Raw genomic sequence first — 15,735 nt, forward strand, 5'->3', positions numbered from 1 at the left:
CACTGTCACTTCCACCATATTTTATTGGCCGAAACAAATAAAAAATCTTAAGTCCAGTCTAGATTTAAAGATGGAAAAAAAAACTACACCTCTGGCATGGAGGAGCTCACAGTCACATTGCCAAAGTTTTGGAAACAGACAAAGAATTGGGGCCACATCTGAAAACATTCTACCATTTGTGTAAATTTCAATTCAGTAAAGTTTTATTTCTACATCTTCCCTCAACAGCTGAATGATCTTAGAGAAGAAAGTGAAAGTAAAAATATGTTTAATGTGCAGATGTTGAAGTTCTACTTTAGTGGGTCAGGTTCTTCCAAATATTAACATCGTCCCTCTGCCACTTGCCACCCAATTACCATTTCTAGGCCGAGAAAGTAAAACTTTTTCCTTCTACATACCTTGATTCCAGGGACTTAACTCATTGACTAATTGAGCTAGAGAGCTCTTGATTTCCTGACACAATCTTTATTGGCATCCTCATGTAGACATTATTTCTCTTTTTATTCACCTATTCTTGACATATTTTAATTACTTCCAATCTGATACTTGTATTTCTTGGGGGTGGGGGCTCCTGATAGAAGGAGGTGGTATTTGAAATGCACGTATAACAGAAAAATAAGTATTTGAAAGAATGGAGTTGCTGACATTATGCTGAGTGGAAGAAACCAGCCACAAAAAGATAGACTGCATGATTTCACTTATAAGATATATCTGAAGTAGTCAAATTAATAGAAACAGAATATAGAATGGTGGTTGTCAGGCATGGAAGGAGGAGGATGGGGAGTTACTGTTTAGTGGATGTAGAGGTTCAGTTTTGCAAGAAGATGAAAAAGATTTGGAGGTTGGTTGCACAACAGTGTGAATATACTTAACCCTACAGAACTGCACACTTAAAAATGGTTGCAATGCTAAATTTTGTTATGTGTTTTTTACCACTTAAAATTTTTCAAAAAGGAAGGAAATTTTGACACCTGCTAGAACATGGATGACCCTTAAGGACATTATGCTGAGTGAAATAAAACAGTCATAAAAAGACAAATGCTGGGCCTGGCCAGCATGGCTCAGAGGTTGAGCTTTGACCTATGAACCAGAAGACACAATTTGGATCTGGGTAGGGGCATGTGCCTGTGTTGTAGGTTCCATCCTCCAGTTGGGAGCATGCAGGAGGCAGCCCAAACAAAATCAGAAATGAAAGAGGAGAAATAACAACAGACCCCACAGAAATACAAAGGCTTGTTAAAAAATACTATGAACAACCCTATTCCAACAAACTGGACAACCTGGAGGAAATGGACATATTCCTAGAAAAATATAACCTTCCAAAACTCAATCAGGAAGATTCTAAAAATCTCAATAGGCCAATAACTATGGAAGAAATTGAAGCAGTCATCAAAAAGCCTCCAGCAAACAAAAGCCCGGGGCCAGAGGGCTTCACAGGGGAGTTTTACCAAACATTCAAGGAAGATCTAAAACCCATCCTCTTCTCCCTAACCGGTTTGGCTCAGTGGATAGAGCGTCGGCCTGTGGACTGAAAAGTCCCAGGATCGATTCCGGTCAAGGGCATGTACCTTGGTTGCGGGCACATCCCCAGTGGGAGGTGTGCAGGAGGTGGTTGATCAATGTTTCTAACTCTCTATCCCTCTCTCTTCCTCTCTGTAAAAAATCAATAAAAATATATTTTAAAAAAAAACAAAAAACCATCCTCCTCAGACTATTCCAAAAAATTCAATAAGAAGGAACACTTCCAAACTCATTTTATGAAACCAGCATCACCCTAATACCAAAAACAGATAAATACAATGAAAGAGAATTACAGACCAAAATCCCTCATGAACACAGATGTCAAAAACCTCAACAAAATTCTAGAGGATCCAAGATGGCGGCATAGGTAAACACCTAAACTGCTGCCTCGCACAGCAATTTCAAAACTACAACTAAAAGACAAACCGTCTATCACCCAGAACCACGGGAAAGCTGGCTGAGTGGAAGTTCTACAACTAGAAGGAAAGAGCAAACAGCATTGAGGGGTGCACAAGCGCGGAAAAGCTGAAGTACGGAGAGGCGCGAATCGGGAGCGCAGCTGTTTTCAACCCGAAGGGAGATAAGCCCCCGATTACTCCGAACTCCAGTTTCTGGGGAGACGCGGGGGACCCAAACTCCTACGGGGAGAAGGGGAGAAGCTGGACTGTCTGCCGTGGGGTTGGAAAGTGAGGGAGGCTTGCTTGCAGGGCTGCGCGCAGGAATAATTGTTTACTGTGCTGGGGCCTGGGACGCTGATGCGAAGCCGGCTTCTCGCAGCCATCGCTGTTTGCCACGCCCTAGCCTAGTCATGCCCTGAAACCCCGCCCCGCACAATCTACAAACCCACCCAAGCTCCAAGCAACGGCTTTAGCATATGAATGGCCTGCCCTATTGCAGCTTAACCTAGCAAACTTGCAGCCCGGGTCAGACAGCTCCAAAACCTCCAAACCCCAAGCAAAGAGGAGAAAACTGTAGTTCTCGCTGTAGCTCCTGCTGGGTGGCCTCAGACAGTAGCTGACCTGCACCCCATTGGAGATCCAGAAGCCAGGGTACCTAGTGGTCAGTGTGAGACACCAGATTTCAACTCCTCACATCCATAAGTGACACATTAAAGAGGCAGACTCAGTGAGCACCAAAGCCCCACTGAAACAAGTCCTACACCATAAGCGTGTCTCCAGCACAGCAGTTCTTCCATTATAGACACAGCGGGTCCTCACAGCCAATTGGCCTGGAGGTGAATTCCTCCCAGTGTACCAACAGCAATCAAGGCTTAACTACACCAAGACTTCGCACTCAGCCCACAAAGGGGTGTACCAAAGGCATCCACCTCAGGTGATTGGGGAGGCTGAGCTACTGGCCCCTATAGGTCACCTACCACACAAAGCCACTCCATCAACAGAAGGAAGCAGCAAAATGCAGAGACAAAGAAACATGTCACGAATGAGAGAAATGGAGGAAAGCAAACTACTGGACGACATAGAGTTCAGAACCACATTTATAAGGTTGCTCAAGAATCTTCTAAAAACCGCTGAGGAACTTAGTGAGACCTTTAAGGATCTTAATGAGAATGCCAAAAAAATGGAAAAGGACCAGTCAGAAATTAAGCATACACTGTCTGAAATAAAGAATATACAGAAACTCAACTGTAGATCAATGTACCCCAAGAATCAAACCAAAGATCTGAAATATGAGGAAACAAAAAACACCCAACCAGAAAAACAAAAAGAAAAAATCCAAAAATATGAAGATAGTGTAAGGAGCCTCTGGGACAACTTTAAGCATACCAACATCCGAATTTTTGGGGTGCCAGAAGAAGAGAAAGAGCAAAATATTGAAAACCTATTAGAAGAAATAATGACAGAAAACTTTCCCTACCTGGTGAAAGAAATAGACTTACAAGTTCAGGAAGCACACAGAACCCCATACAAGAGGAATCCTAAGAGGACCACACCAAGACACATCATAATTAAAATGCCAAGGGCAAAAGACAAAGAGAGAATCTTGAAAGCAGCAAGAGAAAAATGGTTAGTTACCTACAAGGGAGCACCCATAAGACTGTCAGCTGATTTCTCGGCAGAAACTATGCAGGCCAGAAGGGAGTGGCAAGAAATATTCAAAGTGATGAACAGCAAGAACCTACAACCAAGATTACTCTACCCAGCAAAGCTATCATTCAGAGTTGAAGGTCAGATAAAGAGCTTCACAGACAAGAAAAAGCTAAAGGAGTTCATCACCACCAAACCAGGATTACATGAAATGCTGAAGGGTGTTCTTTAAGAAGAGGAAGAAGAAGAAAAAGGTAAAGATAAAAATTATGAACAACAAAATGACATCAAATACATACCTACCAACAAGTGAATCTAAAAATCAAGTGAATAAAAAATCTGAAGAACAGAATGAACCGGTGAATATAATAGAATCAGGGATATAGAAAGGGAGTGGACTGACAACTCTCAGGGGGGAGGGGGTGTGAGGGGTGCGGGAAGAGATTGGACAAAAAGCTTACACCTATGGATGAAGACAGTGGCAGGGGGTAAGGGCATGGGGTGGGGTGGGGAATCAGGTGGAGGGGAGCTATGGGGGAAAAAAGAGGAACACCTGTAATAATCTGAACAATAAAGATTTATTTAAAAAAAAAAAGAAAAAAAAAAAGAAAAGGAAGTGAAGAAACATAACCCAAGAAAAATCGGTTGTCACCTTGGTATGTCTGTAGACATTAACTCATTTTATTATTATTTTGAACATTTCTAATGCTATGCAATGAAAGGATTATTGTTTGGACGTCATATCTCTTTGAAAAGTAGTGAATGAAAACGTTTCTATTTAAATGTGGGTGAAGGATGGTTTAATATTATTTTTACCAGTTAATCTTAAAATTGACAATTTAAAAAATAGTGCTATTGCAAATCCATATATGGCACTAGAGAAAGGCAGTTAATCATAAAATAGGTGTTTTGGTGTAATACATTTCTTTTTCTTTTTCACGTAATGTCACAGAACTTTTCCTTAAATTACTAGATTGTTTGACTATATATTTGACTGTACAGCTGTATATCGCTATGTTAAAAATGGATTAAAGACTTACATTTAAAATAAAAAAATAAAAAAAAATTCTAGCAAATCAGATCCAGCAGTACATCAGAAAGATCATACACCATGACCATTTAGGATTTATCCCAGGGATGAAAGGATGGTACAATATCCGCAAGTCAATAAATGTGATACATCACTTAAACAAATTGAGAGATAAAAACCACATAGTCATATCAATTGATGCAGAAAAAGCATTTGACAAAATTCAACACCCTTTCTTGCTAAAAACTCTCAACAAGGTGGGAATAGAAGGATCATACCTCAACATAATAAAAGCCATTTATGATAAACCCACAGCCAGCATCACACTCAATGGACAAAAAACTAAAACCATTTCACCTAAGAACAGGAACAAGACAGGGATGCCTACTCTCACCACTCCTGTTCAACATAGTACTGGAAGTATTAGCCATTGCAATTAGACAAGAGGAATGAATAAAAGGCATCCAAATTGGAAAAGAAGAAGTAAAACTGTCCTTATTCGCAGATGACATGATATTGTACATAAAAAACCCAAAAGACTCAATCAAAAAACTTTTAGACTTAATAAATGAATTATACAATGTAGCAGGATACAAAATTAACACTAAGAAATCTATGGCATTTCTATAGACCAATAGTGAACTTACAGAAAATGAGACTAAAAAAGCAATCCCATTTACCATCGACTCAAAAAAAATTACGATACCTAGGAATAAACTTAACTAAGGAGGTAAAAGACCTATACATGGAAAACTACAGGACACTGAAAAAAGATAAGAGGAAGACATAATCAAATGGAAGAACATACCATGTTCATGGATTGGTAGAATCAACATCATTAAAATGTCCATACTACCCAAAGCAATCTATAGATTCAATGCACCCCCCATTAAATTACCAAAGGCATATTTCACAGACCTAGAAAGAACTCTCCAAAAATTCATCTGGAATAAAAAAAGACCCCGAATAGCCACAGCAATCCTGAGAAAGAAGAACAAAGTAGGAAGGATCTCAATACCAGATATCAAGCTGTATTACAAAGCCACTGTTCTCAAAACAGCCTGGTACTGGCACAAGAACAGACATATAGAACAATGGAATGGAATAGAGAACCCAGGTATCAACTCAAACCACTATGCTCAATTAATATTTGACAAAGGAGGCAAGAACATACAATGGAGTCAAGACAGTCTCTTTAATAAATGGTGTTGGGGAAAATTGGACAGATACATGCCAAAAAAATGAAACTAGACCACCAACTTACACCATACACAAAAATAAGCTCAAAATGGATAAAGGACTTAAACATAAGACAGGAAACCATAAAAATACTAGAGGAATCCAAAGGCAACAAAAACTTAGACATATGCCAAAGCAATTTCTTCACCGATACTGCTCCTAGGGCAATGGAAACTAAAGAGAAAATAAACAAATGGGACTATATCAAAATAAAAAGCTTTTGCACAGCAAAAGAAACTATCAACAAAACAACAAGAAAGCCCACTGAATAGGAGAACATATTTGCAAATGTTATCACTGATAAAGGTTTAATCTCCAACATCTACAGGGAACTCATACAACTTAATAAAAGGAAGATAAATGATCCAATAAAAAAGTGGGCAACGGACCTAAATAGATACTTTTTGAAAGTAGACAGAAGGAAGGCCAAGAGACATATGAAAGCATGCTCGAAGTCACTAATTATCCGAGGGATTCAAGTCAAAATGACAATGCGGTACCATCTCACACCTGTCAGAATAGCAATCATCAACAAATCAACAAATGACAAGTGCTGGCCAGGATGCGGAGAAAAAGAAACCCTCATGCACTGCTGGTGGGAATGCAGACTGGTGCAGCCACTGCGGAGAACAGTATGGAGTTTCCTCAAAAAACTAAAAACGGAATACCCATTTAACCCAGTAATCACACTTCTAGGAATATATCCCAAGACACTAGAAACACCATTCAGAAAGGATATATGCACCCCTATGTTCATAGCAGCACAATTTACAATAGCTAAGATTTGGAAACAGCCTAAGTGCCCGTCAGCAGATGAGTGGGTTAGAAAATTATGGTACATCTACACAATGGAATACTACGCTGTGGTAAAAAAGAAGGAATTCTTACCATTTGTAGCAGCATGGATGAAACTAAATGAAATAAGCCAGGCAATGAAAGAAAAATACCACACGATCTCACTCATTTATGGAAAATAAAGAGCATTATAACCTGACTAGAGGCCCGGTGCACAAAATTCGTGCACAGGGGGAGGGGTGTCCCTCAGCCCAGCCTGCACCCTCTCCAACTTGGGACCCCTCGAGGAATGTCTGACTGCCCGTTTAAACGGGCAGTCGGACATCCCTCTCACAATCCAGGACTGCTGGCTCCCAACTGCTTGCCTGCCTGCCTTCCTGATTACTCCTAACTGCTTCTGCCTGCCAGCTTGATCACCCCCTAACCACTCCCCTGCCAGCCTGATTGATGCCTAACTGCTCCCCTGCCAGCCTGTTTTCCCCTAACTGCCCTCCCCTGCAGGCCTGGTCACCCCTAACTGTCTTTCCCTGCAGGCTTGGTTGCCCGCAACTTCCCTCCTCTGCCGGCTTGGTCACCCCTAACTGCCCTCCCCTGCAGGCTTGATCGCCCCCAACTGCCCTCCCTTGCAGGCCTGGTCCCTCCCAACTGCCCTGCCTTGCTGGCCATCTTGTGGTGGCCATCTTGTGTTCCCATGGGGGAAGGATCTTTGACCACATGGGGGCAGCCATCTTGTGTGTTGGAGTGATGGTCAATCTGCATATTACTCTTTTATTATATAGGATAGAGGCCTGGTGCACGGGTGGGGGCCAGCTGATTTGCCCTGAAGGGTGTCCCAGATCAGTGTGGGGGTTCCCTTGGGGTGTGGGGCGGCCTGGGCGAGGGGCCTGTGGTGGTTTGCAGGCCGGCCATGCCCCCTGGTGACCCAAGTGGAGGCCCTGGTATCTGGGGTTTATTTATCTTCTACAATTGAAACTTTCTAGCCTGGAGCAGAGCCAAGCCTTCTGCTTGCTCTGTGGCGGCAGCTATTTCTGTTGGGATTTATGTATCTTCTATAATTGAAACTTTGCAGCCTTAAACGGAGGCCTGGGCTGGCCAGGGCTGCAGAAGCTTGGCTTCCTCCGTCGCCACGGGCAACCCTAGCCTCCTGCTCTTTCCAGCTCCATAGCTGCTGCCATTTCTGTTTGGATTTATGCATCTTCTATCACTGAAACTTTGTAGCCTTGAGTGGAGGCGTAGGCTGGCAAGGGCAAGCGGAAAGCTTGGCTTCCTCCATTGCCAGAGAAACCCAAGCCTCCCTCCTGCTCTCTGTGGCCATAGCCATCTTGGTTGGGTTTATTTGCATATTCGCTCCTGATTGGCTGGTGGGTGTGGATTGTGGGTGTGGCTTATGGGTGTAGCAGAGTGATGGTTAATTTGCATATTACACTTTTATTAGATAGGATGAACAAAAATATAGATACAGAGGCAGTAAAGCATTTAACAGAGTGTCAAATTACAGTGGGAAGGCTGGGGAGTGTTGAGAAGAGGGGGAAAGCGATCAACCGTAGGACTTGTATGCATGCATATAGGCACAACCAATGGACACAAGACACTGGGGGGCGGGGGTGGGATGAGGGCATGCAACAGGGGTTAGGGGAGGCTGGGGGAAGGTCAATGGGGGAAAAAAAGATATATGTACTACTATGTGTAAGACTTTAAACAATAAAATAAAATTTTAAAAAATGATAGAAAATAAATAAATAAATAAATAAATAAATAAATAAATAAATAAATTTTTATCTGGTTAAAAAAAAAAAAAAAAAGACAGCTCACAGTTTTTAGCATCAGTGTCAAGGGGATATGTCCTGGTATGGCTGTCCAAGTTGAGGTGTGAACGCCCTTAACCCATGTGTGATGGGTCCAACCTCGCTCTGCAGTCGGAACAGCAGTCTCTGTGGTAAGCAAGACAGGAAAGGTCCTTCCCAGGAGTGCTCCAACTTGCTTCCCTTCCAAATCTTGATTAGAACAAACATAGTCTTCTGGTCAATGGTGATAAACCAGAAACTCAAGAGGGCCTTGGGTCAGGAGGCCTTCTAACCTGAGAGAGATTAAAGTAGAAGAGATACCCAGTACACAGTTCTTAAGAAATTGGTCCCTAGTTTCCATTGTACAAAGATCTTGAGGCATTCCAGGGCCTATTTGAATCACCTACAGCCAACTCTAGGTAAAAAAAAAAAAAAAACTTTTCTTAAAATTCAAACCCTAGGAAGGTTGTCAAACTTGATTTTACCAAAAGATTATATATTAAAATGTATTAGACAGGAACATAGGCCAGCAAACTTCAGTTCCTATGATTGAAAGATGATATTTTTATTAAATACCTGATTAATGTAACATAATTATTTTACTAGAAAAGAACTGACCAAAATAAGGCTTATTTTCTAACTTCACTTGTCCTTAGGTGTGGACAGCAAGTGACACTAATTGGATTTCTCCCGTCAGTCTTCCTGAGAACTTTGGCATAAGCTATTTACCCTCTGTTTAAGGAGGCAAAATGTAAATCACTGACTTTTAAGTGTCCTTGGTTTAGGGAAGACAGAGTTTTCTACATGGTTGCAAACTGTTGTTTTAATATTTCAGTTTCCCTGCTCTGTCCTGGCTTACTGGCCTGTATCATTTAATCAATTTTCTTTTAACATTTCTTTTTTATAAACTTCTTATAATTTCCATGGACATTCTTACAACTTTCAAAAACATTTTTACAATTTCCAGAAATAACCACCTTTAGAAACCACCTTCTTTTTCCTTCAAAATGCATAACCATGCCTCAGTCCTTCCATTAAGCATCTCCATTCCAATATTCTTTTTTTCTATCACACCATCAGAAATTTGTATAGATCTTTTCTTTTTTTTTTAGTGTATTAGAATTCTTCATTCTTAGAAACCTTAATTTTTCAATAATTTACCAAAAAATAAACAACCAGCATTTCTTAGATTAACATTTATCAACACACTTTTTGTAATTATTCTAAAAGACAGTAATTAAATTTAAACCAGTTTTAATATTAAAAATTTGGTTTGGACCAATTAATCTTTTTTTATCAGGCCAATAAAATATTATATCCTAGGTGAAATTTTACCACACATATTACACATAAAGACTACAATATATTTTGAACTACTAATTTTTTCAGAGAAAATACAAGAATTATTTTTCTCAAAAATGAATTTCTATACTTCATGCATTTTTCCCTCTAGATTTTTCATACAAGGCAAACTCAGATTAATATTTCATTTTAAAATACCTAGATATTTAATAATTTTTATTATTTAATTCAGCAAACTCCGAAGTTTTAAGTTACCAAAGACTTTGGAAAATTATGTATAAACTGCTACATTCTTCCTTAGAGATACATCGCCTAAGGTTAGGGCTGCCACTTCTGTTTCTGGCCCTCCAGGCCAGCCCTTACCTAGGCCACTTTCTTGAGATGTCAGGCCAACTATTGGTGACAAAATTTAATTTATAATATTTCTTGGCCCAACAAGTCCTAAGGGTCTGTCCCAGAGTACTTTCTCATTTGATCTTTTAGTCTTGGTAAATTCAGAAGACCCTTCTTTGCCTTCTTGAATATTAAAGGCTTTATTTAGGCTCTGAGACATGGAACTGCTTCCATAATTCCTTTAATGATTAGCTCCCTAAGGTCTTTCATGTGCCCTCTATGGTCCATGTTGTTATGGTCCCACTGGGGCTCCTGGTTTGGAAATTTTACCTCCGCTGGAAGTGCTCCAGGGCCAGTCAGGTGCTCTCACTCCCAGACCACCATAGCTGACCTTCGAATCATTGCTCTTTCATCTCCTGAGAATAGGATTCCTGAAATGGACATTAATCCAGTCCACGTATATACTTGTGGGCCTAGAAATTGATCTAATTGGCCAGCTACACCATGTGGGTCTTCCAGTAGAGGCTTCAACTCTTTTTTTTTTTTTTTTTTTTTTTACTGCTCCAACTCCTTTGCAACCTAGAAAAGCTGGTTTCTGTTGGCATAGTGGCCAAAGGGTCTGTTGGAGCCTGAGGAAGAGGCTGGGATTGTAAATCACCATCTTGGCTGTTCCCTCAGATTGTCCCTGGGTCACATAGGGAGGGGAAGGCAGGACAAGGATCTCATTCCTGTCTGCCCTTGTTCTCTTTTAGATTGTTACTGAAAAGCTTTATACCTTAACAACTTTGAGATATTTAAAGCCAATTACTACCTAAAGCATTTTCTTGACTAATTTTGTAACAAGGATTTGAATTATGCTGTTAACTATGATTGTCCTTTCTGTTCAAAGAAAGGACATGTTAATCTGGCTGGGAGTCCTATGCCTCCAGGACCACCCTTGGAATGTGGTCCATCCTCATTCAAGAACCACCCATTCTCTTGCTGCTGTGCCCCCAAGGTCAGCCTTAGTTCCACCTCAGCTGGCCTGTGTGGGTTTGTGACATCACAAGCAGGTGTGGGCCACCCACTTCCCATCTTGGGCCACCTGCTTCCATCCTGGTCTGGTTCTGGTCCCATTCTGGTTCCATTCTGGTCCTGTCCCAGTTAATACCAATGCTGACAACTGGATGTTTAATGGACATGATGCTGGGTGGGGTTTTGCACATTTCTCCGCCCTGCCCAGTTCAGCAAGTACTTGCCTCCCTTTCTGATGCTTGGAAACCTCAGGCTTTTTCCTTTCCTCTCCCACTTTGCCACAGGTGGGGAAGATAATGGTTTGTTAGGCTTGGAATTAGCTGGCTTTTGTTTTAAACTTCCCTGGGTTGAAACCTTTACAAATTTTACATTTTAAAATTAATCTTAGAATCTTAAAATTTTAACCAGCACAGCAAAATCATAAATCAGGGAAGAGCAAATTAAAGTCCCTAAAAGTTAGCCAAAATTGCATCACAGACATACAGACAGAAATTTCAATAAGTAAACAAATTAAACAAAAAAACAAACAAACACACAAACAAAAAACAGACAAAACATCAACACACACTCTCATACAGGCATGTGCAATACTAAAAGTTTGCACCAAGAGCAATGTTTCTATCCCTGGTTCAGGAACTTGCCTCCCCAGAACCTCAGCATTCTCCCAATGGACTATTTCAGAGGAATGTATTCCCTAGGCCTAGAATTTCTGTTTCCCATCCTTGGCAGGTCCCTTGTGACTATGTACTCAAACCCCCTTGTTGGAGGTTTCTCATGTTCCCCAAGATCTGCTTTGTCCCTCTCTGGCCACTTCCCTCGCAGGAGAATAGAACCACAGATCAGAACTCCGCAGTTGCTTTATGTCCAAGTCACATCCCAGTCACATATGCCTGAACTCCGAGGACACCCAATCACCAAAATAGTACTCAGACCATTTCCTGCTCATGCATGAGGTTACCTGATTGCTGCAGGTCTTGCTTGAGCCCTTCCTGTGTTGCTGGCTAACTCTTGATCCCGAGCTTGTAGTCAGCCCAGGGGTAATGGCTGTCCCTCCTCACTGAGGCTGCCGCAACTTGCCAGCGGGGTGCACCTCTTCAGGAGAGGGGTCCATTTGCCCTGTGATGACAGACAGTATCCCAGATGTGCCCCCAAATTGTTAGAAATAAGGTGAGCCCCCCAAATCAGGGGTCCTTATAGAACACAAAACACTCTTGGGAGCCAGGCAGCAAAGCAAACATCTTTACTTCTATGCAGAAGGGTGCACAGACATGGTCTGGAAGCACGTGCACACCGAGCAGGTGGGCTGCTCGGGTTTATAATCCCTGATGCACGTGACCTGTCCTTTGCTCTTGATTGGAGCTCAGGCACACAGTCTTTCACAATTGGCTAATTCAAAGGGAGGGGTTGGCCTTTGCTGTTTCATGACGGCGGCCCTCAGGGGAGCCATGTGGCCAACCATGCGGCTGCCAAGTCTCGCAGTCCAAAATGGCGGCAGTCTAAACTGTTCTTTGATAGAAAAGATGATTTGTTTATTCTCACAGAAATAATCCTCTATCATTTTTGGTGAATCAATACTCCAAAAGAAATCAAAACTCCTCAAGGGTGTGTCTTAGAGGTCCCTGGAGAAACTGAATCCAAGGTGCCCACTGCAGAAATTGCTCATTTAAACTTGTACGATTTGCTGCCTATCTCACATCACTTCTTCTCTACTTCTGTTTTCTAAGATCCACTTCTAAACACATACCTGCACTCAATCCTTATCTGAGGCTCTGTAGTTCGGGGAAGCCATCCCAAAGCAAATCTCTAGTACAATTTTATTTCAACCTGGCAAACACTATAATTTCTGAGAGAGAGAGCATGTCATGGGAGCAAGATGGAAATCTCAATCTTCTTTAACCAAATCTTGAAAACTACATCTCACCACCTTTATCTTACTCTACTGTTAGAACTGAGTCATGAGGCCTTGCCTGCACTCAAGAAGAGTTTTATTTCTACATCTGCCCTGAATGGTTGAATGATCTTAGAGAAGAGAGTGAGAGTAAATATATGTTTAAAGAGCAGATGTGGAAATTCTAGACTAGCAGGTCAAGCCCTCCAAATATAAACGTGCCCCCTCTGCCACTTGCCTCCCACTTACCATATCTAGGCTGAAAAGAAATAAAGCTTTTTCCTTCCAGATGTCTCGACTCCAGGGACTTAACTCATTGATTAACAGAGCTAAAGAGCTGTTGCTTTTCTGATCTCATCTTTTTAGGGCACACTCCTATAGACATTGCTTTTCTGTTTACTGACCTGCTCTTAACATATTCATCATGATTTCCAATCTGATACTTGTATTTCTTGGGGTTGAAGGTCCTGATGGAAGAAGATGGCATTTGAAATGCACATACAACAGTGAAAGAGGAATTTGAAAGGAGAGGGAGAGTTTCTGTGTAAGTTCCACTGGGCAGATCCTGAATAAGAGGGTTGAGGAGAGAGGAGAATCTCTGGAAACTGCCAGGTAATTAGCAGGGATGGCAGTAACTGACCTTGCAAGTGCCTATGCCGGCTTCCCTTCCAGTGGAAGGCAGGTTTTATGACCACTAAGTCTTAACTTATGTAGAAAAAAAAATTCTAAATTCTTCACCTGGTCTCCTTATGACATTTTATTTGTCTATTTTACTAATTATCTTCTGGAAGTCTTCTAATTTGCTCTTTAGCTCTTTGGAGAAGGAAACACACCCCCAAAAAGAAATGAGCATTCATTGTTGAGCGTCCTGCCTGCTAGGGACCACACCTGGAAAGAAGGAGTCTAATGGGATGCGAGATACACATGGAGGTGCAAACACATCTCCCAAGGGTCAAATTGGCACAAGGTTGCATTCTGCTTTCTCTCTCACCTCATGAGAATCAACTCTCTCAGGGATTAGAGAGCCAAACGAGTGCTTCACTAATGAGGCTCATGGGAATTCAGCCCCTAATGCCTCAGACACTGTAAATGCTTCTACAATACTCTCTCAAGTCTCTTTTACTAATATCCGGTGATGAGCAAACCCAACAGGACTTCCAGAGGTCTCATAAGTGGTTCCATCTACCTTCTCTTCCTGCAGACAGGGGTTTCAACTTCAACCATCATCTAAGGAAAAACTGGCTCCATGAAGTCAGACTGTTCCTTATTCATATCTAGTTAAGCCACAGTATCTTCACGGTGTCAGGGGATGTGGCAGAGTATAATGGACTCCTTTATTGGTAGTAATTTTGGGGGAATCAACAGGGATGACAAGTAAATAAACATTTGATAATACAGAGCCCTACCGAGTTAGTGTCCCTCATCTCAGTGGGGGATTCTGAGTACACTAAAATATCCTTTCTCTTCAATGGGTCTCCTCTGGTATTAACTCTCAGTCCTGGGGCCTCCCTTCCCCAACAGCATTTCTTCTTGTTTCACTGCTTTTTCTTACTCCCTCATTGGTGGAAATATCTGTCTACCACTCCACAGTGTGTCCTTTCAGGTGTTCAACAAATACTGATTCGGTGATGACAGCACGGCAGGCAGTAGACTGTGTTCTAGGGTTAAAGGAGAGAATACGACATTGTGATTTCTTTCTAGGTGCATGAAGTTTAAGGGGAAGAGATGTGGAAATAAACAAAGACAATATCCTGAGATATCACTCCTGGTTAAGTGATCAAAAAGTGGTCAACTCTTTCTGGGGACATTGATGAAGGTTACAAACAAGCTTATAATTGTACTGAGCTTTGAAGCTGTAGTGAATTCTTCCAGTGAATATAGGGTAAGAGGCAGTAGGGAAGTAAATGTAGAGGTTAATTATACTGTAAAGTGTGCTTAGAAAATACAAATAGTTCTAATATCTAACCAATAATGAAGAGAGGGGATGAAAAGTGAAATGTGAGTTGGGCCATGTGGCAGCCAGTATAACAGAGACCTTTTATATTTTACTAGAGGCCCAGTGCACGAAATTCGTGCATGGGAGGGGGTGGGTGTCCCTCAGCCCAGCCTGCACCCTCTCCAATCTGGGATCCCTCTCACAATCCAGGACTGCTGGCTCACAACCGCTCCCCTTCCTGCCTGCCTGATTGCCCCTAACCACTTCTGCCTGCCAGCCTGATCACCCCCTAATCACTCCCCTGCCAGCCTGATCGATGCCTAACTGCTCCTCTACCAGCTCGATTGCCTCTAACTGCCCTCCCCTGCCAGCCATGTCACCCCTAACTGCCAACACCTGTAGGCCTGGTCACCCCTAACTGTCCTCTCCTGCTGGCTCGGTCACCCCTAACTTCCCTCCCTTGCCAGCCTGGTTGCCCTAATTGCTCTCCCCTGCCAGCCTGTTCACCCCTAAGTGTCCTCCCCTGCAGGCCTGGTCCCCCCCCCCCCCAACTGCCCTCCCCTGCTGGACATCTTGTAGCAGCCATCTTGTGTCAATATGGGGGCGGCCATATTTAACCACATGGGGGTGGCCATCTTGTGTGTTGGAGTGATGGTCAATTTGCATATTACTCTTTTATTAGATAGGATTTTCCCCCAAACTACCCTCCCCTGCAGGCCTGCTCACCCCAACTGCCCTCCCCTGCAGGCCTGTTCACCCCCAAGTGTCCTCCCCTGCTGGCCTGCTCACCCCTAACTTCACTCCCCTGCGGGCCTGGTTGCCCTGAACTGCCCTTCCCTGCAGTCCTG

The sequence above is a fragment of the Plecotus auritus genome (assembly GCF_963455305.1).
Source record: "Plecotus auritus genome assembly, chromosome: 6".
Taxonomy (NCBI): Eukaryota; Metazoa; Chordata; class Mammalia; order Chiroptera; family Vespertilionidae; genus Plecotus; species Plecotus auritus.